Source organism: Mustela putorius, unplaced genomic scaffold, assembly GCF_011764305.1.
Source record: "Mustela putorius furo isolate JIRA1106 unplaced genomic scaffold, ASM1176430v1.1 tig00000461_pilon_pilon_pilon, whole genome shotgun sequence".
Taxonomy (NCBI): Eukaryota; Metazoa; Chordata; class Mammalia; order Carnivora; family Mustelidae; genus Mustela; species Mustela putorius.
The window spans coordinates 1,891,127-1,896,778 of record NW_025421390.1 but is presented as its reverse complement, the minus strand read 5'-3'; positions in this window follow the sequence as shown (position 1 = coordinate 1,896,778).

Below are 5,652 nucleotides of genomic sequence, written 5' to 3'. Positions count from 1 at the left end.
AAAGAAGAAAGGTTATTAGGGAGGGATGCAGGAGGAGAGGCAGAAGGGTGCGTGGAGAAATTTCTGGAGCTGGTCACTGTGCACAGTTATCAAGAAGAGTGACATACAGACATACTCACAGTCTTGCAGTAAGATTAAAGCACCACTGGAAAGCATATGGGCTTTGGACTTGGCCAGCATTGGGTTTGAATCCTAGCTTAAGCACTCTGTAATTCTGTGGTCATGCACAAGTGACCTAAACTCTCTGAGCTCTCATTCCTTCATCTGTGATATAAAGACAATAAGTCCTCCCTTGTGTTTGGTGTTTTGAATTTTTTTGTTTTGTTTTGTATTGTCTTAGAATTAAATGAGCTAACACTTAGATGTTGGGGAGCATTTAGAAGGGGTTCAAAAATGCAGGTTTCCTTCTTCCACTTCTAATCTCTTTCTTCATGAAAAGTAATAAATATAGTTCCAAGCAGAAGTTCAGTTTTTCTGAGAGCTGCTTTCAGAGAGGAAAATATGCTGGCCTGAATTTTAATCCTCTCCCTGCTGTTGCCAGGAGTGGTTAGCTATCAACCAGCACAATCTCCAGATGGCCCAACGGTAGAGATTATTCAGAAACATGTGAATGGCTGGTGAGAACACAGTGAGTCAAAAGAATAATGGGCTCGAGCAAGTCAAGCATCTTTAAGTGTAACTTTATATACACGCACATAAACCCGTAATCTCAGTAGTCTCTGGCATAGAGCTTGTCCATAAGCATTTATCCATTGTTCAGTAGATGATCTGGCAAATCTAGCCTATGGGGAGGGGGACTTTGGTCAAATGTCCTGAGTACTCAGGACATCAGACAGTCTTCCAAATGTGGATTAGGATATAATAATTTTTAGTGCCTTGACTAAAATACTGAAAGATTATTTGGACTATTAAATGGATCTTGCTGCAGCATTCTAGAATGAAGTATGTTTCCTGCTGGTCATGAATTTTTCACTCAAAACTAAGAATCACTAAAGGGATGAATAGGAAATGAGAATTAGTTTTAATTCCTCTTCCTTGAATAGCACTGTGTTCTTCACCTTCATGCTTCAACATGGAGGACTGGGTGCAGAGAGGAAAAGGAAAAAGAAAGCGCTGGGAGACGAAGGGTGGGACTGGAGGAATTCACCTTCCTCACACGCCGGCTGCACACGAAGTCGTCTTCTGGCAATGTTGGGGTCCTGGAGGAGCGAGGAGGGAGACAAATGAGAGAAAGAAGAAGGAAAAGGGAAGAACAAGACAGAAAAGAAGAAAAATCTGGGAGGAGGGAAAAAGAAATGTAGAAGACATTAGGAAGAACACATGGCACTTGGATGCTAAACTCATAAGTGAAGCTTTGGAAGTTTAAAGACACCCCTAGTGTGTGTCAGACACTGTGCTGGGACCTGGGAATATGGAGCTGGGGACACATGGTTGCAGCTGTGAGGCACTTGCAGGAAAGAATCAAGGCTGGGAACAACTCAAGTGAAGTTCAAGAAAACTTGGCATTGCATGGAATATTAGGAAGCACTGAGAAGAGGTCAAACGCTCTCGGTGGTGAATTCCCTTCCATCAAATGGGGTTTCTATTGACATTAACCTTTGGTCTGTTTCACAAGATTTCTTAAATGTCCCGTTCAGTAGACAGGCTGGACGAAAAACTGATGTGTGTGACTTTGCATCTCAGCAAGTTCCATTTCCCCTATCCAAACAGATGTTGTTTGGCCAGAGCAGTACAGAAGAAAACATGACTACTGGATCTGGCATAAAATGGACCCATGAACCTATGCCAACTGAGTCATGTAAAAGTAAGAGGACTATACCCTCGGATACTCTTTGAAGAAAGATAGTGTCACCTGACACTGTTGGCTCACCTGTCACCTTCATCATCACACTCACTGCAGCTGTGTGGCTTCCTGTGGCTCCCAGTAAGCTAGTGCTGGGCTCGCAGAGGGACTCCAACACAAAACTCTCAAGATGGGCCCCACCCAGCTGCTCCAAGAGCTCAGCCTTGACTCTCGAAGGATGAGAGTAAAAGGTTTCTGTCCTCCATCTCCTTCTCCCACCTCACCTACCAAACTTGGGCAATCTCTCTCTTTCCCTTCTCCCTCATTTCTCTTCCCTTTCCCCCGGCTCAGAGCCTTGTCTTCATGCTGGTGACAGACACAGAGGTTCCCGTGTTCTTTAGGCCTCGGGCCCTGATTCTCTAACTCTTCATAAGAAATCCCTGGAAAGCTAATTAAAAACTCAGGCAGGCAGGTCCCACTGCTTATGATGCTAATTAAGTGAGTTTGGCGTATGGCCTGAGAATCAACATGTTTAACACTCTCCCCATCCGCCCAGGTGATGGGGACACAGGTAGAGATGGTCAAAACACCGGGAACATTGGAAACTGGGATGGTTTGCACTGTAGAGGAGAGAGCAGGTTAGAGATGTGACAGAAGCCCCTTGGCTTGCGTACAGCCCACTGGACCCCTCTGCTACTCATCTCTCTGATGCCAATGGTCCCAGGGCTCTATTCCTGGTTCCATTTGGCTTATTCTGTACTTTTTCCTGATTTCTCTTCTCCAGTCCCATACCTGCAGGCATCTATAGATTGAAGACTGGAATATCTATTTCTAGCCCAGATCTCCCTTCAAAGCTTCAGACATATTTTCACCCAGTTGTCCCATGAGTACCCCAGGTTTAGTGTGCTCAAAACTTAATTCTTGGGTTTTGATTCTGGGTAAGATGAATGTTGCTTTGCAACCTCGGGTGTTTCTTGGCGAACTTTTGAAACTGTTCCCCTTACACAAAGGGCAAGGAGAGACTGAAGAAGGCAGAACATTCTATCTTGTTAAATAAGCAAGGAAACTTATATATGAGGCTTATGTTGGGCAGCTGGTAGAACACTGTACCTACCAGCCAGAATCTTTAAAGTTTATACAGAGACCTTAACAGGGCTCAGTCCTATATATGTCCAGATGGTCTCGACACACCTTGCTCTCTCAAGGCTGCGTCCTTGAAGTGGTTCCTAGTGCAATTTAAAGTCAACCAGCAGTCACGTTGTCCTCTTGATGACCTCCTCCAGCAATGGGTCAGCACGCTCCATCTACACTGTCTTTCTCACTTGAATGCAGCTCCAAACGCTGGGCCAGCTATTTGAGGACTCTGAACAGCAAGCAGCAGGTGGATTAGGGAAGGAGATCGGAATTCACTGAACTGCTGGTGAGTTTCCCTTCCATCCTTCTGTGTCCCCCAACCTAGATGCAAGATAGCCTGAAACCTAGAGGCAGGAACCACGATGCATAGAGAGTTATAAGGACACCCTTTACCCTGGCTCGAAGAGTGGGAAAAATAGTTCCTGAGAGAAAAATCACCCATGGTTTTTCTTCATGCTGTTCTAACACCCAGTCCCAAGCCATCCTTCCAAATGGTGACAGTAAGATTGGCAGTGGCCATTTCCACAGGGTCAAATGCTTTCTGCCATTCTGTGAGCTGCTTCAGTTTTCCCAATGGTGTGTTTTGGAGGACAAGAGTTAATTACGACAAAATGCTATATGTCCTGTATATGTACGCAAATATTTATCATTTTTAATGTTCTTCATTTCTTCCTGTAGATCTGAATTTCCATCTGGTACTATTTTTCTTTAGCCTGAAGAACATCTTTGAGAATTTCTTATAGAGTGGGGTCTGCTGGCAACAAACTCTTTCAGCTTTTGTTTATCTAAAAATGTCTTTATTTTACTTGCACTTAAGAAAAATATTTTTGCTATGTATAGAATGTCAAGTTGGCAATGTTTTTCTTTCATCGTTTTAAAAAGATATAGTTCTATTTCTTCTAGGCCCATTTTTTTCTTATAGGAAGTTAGGCATCATAAATATAATTATTCTCTCTTATGTAATGCAACTTCTTTATTTGGATGCTTTTGAGATTTTTTTCTTCTTTTGGTTTTCAGCAGTTTGACTATGATGTACTTAGGCATGGTTTTATTTGCACTTACCTGTTTGGGGTTTGCTGGGACCCACAGATGTCTGGGTTGCTGTTTTGAGTCAAATTTTTAAAATTTTCAACCAATATAGTTGCAGTTTTTTTCCTGCCCCATTCTCTCTCTCCTCTCCTTCTTAAATATGTGTTTGATTAACTGAGACACTCCCAGAGCTTAATGAAGATCTGCCCATTTAAAAAAGTCTCTGTCCTTCAGCTTAGATGATCTCTATTGGCCAGTCTTCTGGTCATTACTACTTTCTTTTGTTATGTTTAATATACTGTCAATCCCAGGAAATGAATTTTTTTTTCAGGTACTGTATTTTTCTGTTTTAGTATTTAACTTTGATTCCATTTTCAATTTACATATCATTGCTGACAATTGCCCCTCTCTTCACCCATTATAACCATGTGGTTTTGAAATTCATTAACATATTTACCATAATAATGCTAAAATTCTTGTCTGTTAATTTCAACATTTAGTTATTCTGTCGGTCTCCTTTTATGATGCACTTTTCTATGGATTCTGTGTCACATTTCCCTATATCTTTGCATGACTAGTAAATTTTTATTTTATAGTAGGTGAAGTGGATGATACCTCATAGAGACTTTGGATTCATTTTCCTCTGAGAAGTGTTGACTTTCATCTTAGAAAGCAGTTAAATTGGGTCACCTCGGTGGCTCAGTGGGTTAAAGCCTCTGCCTTCAAGTCATGATCTCAGGGTCCTAGGATTGAGCCCCACATCTGGCTCTCTGCTCAGCAGGGAGCCTGCTTCCTTTCCTCTCTCTTTGTTTGCCTCTCTGCCTACTTGTGATCTCTGTCTGTCAAATGAATAAATAAAATATTTAAGAAAGAAAGAAAGAATTGGGGAGGGTATGTGCTTTGGTGAGTGCTGTGAAGTGTGTAAACCTGGAGATTCACAGACCTGTACCCCTGGGGATAAAAATATATGTTTATAAAAAATAAAAAATTAAAAAAAATTTTAAAGAAAGAAAGAAAGAAGTTGAATTACTGGCAGTGACCTTAACTTATGAAGGCTTGGTTTTAGGTTTTGTTAGGGTGGTTCTATTTCAGTTTCACAACTTGCTCAGGGTGAATCATTAGTCTTAAGGCATTGAAAGACTCCTCCCCTAGAAGATAGATAGGATAACTAACCGCTTGTTTGCTTTTCTGTAAACCGCTGGCTTTTAGGTATAGACCAGGTTATTAATTAGGTTATTAATTGCTTATTAATCACTCTTTTGCCCTTCTGTAACCGCTTGGCTTATAGAAATAATAGAGACGCCATGATGGCATTCCTACCTTCCCCCTTCTTGTTCCCCTTTCCCGCCTCTCTCCTCCCGCGCGCGGGCCCTCAGAACCAATCAGCTTCTTCCCCCTTCCCGCCTCTCTCTTCCCGCCTCTCTCTTCCCGCGCGTGGGTCCTTAGAGCCAATCAGCAAACTCCACGTATGCCTTTTTCAAAAGTTCTAACTGTCAACCAATCAGTTGCGCCCCACCCAAAACTTGTTTGTACCTGTTTATAAAAACCCGGCGCCACCACAGCCGGGTGTGCTCAGCTAGCAGGAGCTGCTGACCACCCGCAGGCGCGCGCTGACCACCCGCAGGCGCCTGCGTAACAATAAAGAACCTCTTGCTGATTGCATCCAGTGGCAGTGTTGGATTCTTGGGTAAGGGGATCCGCGGGTC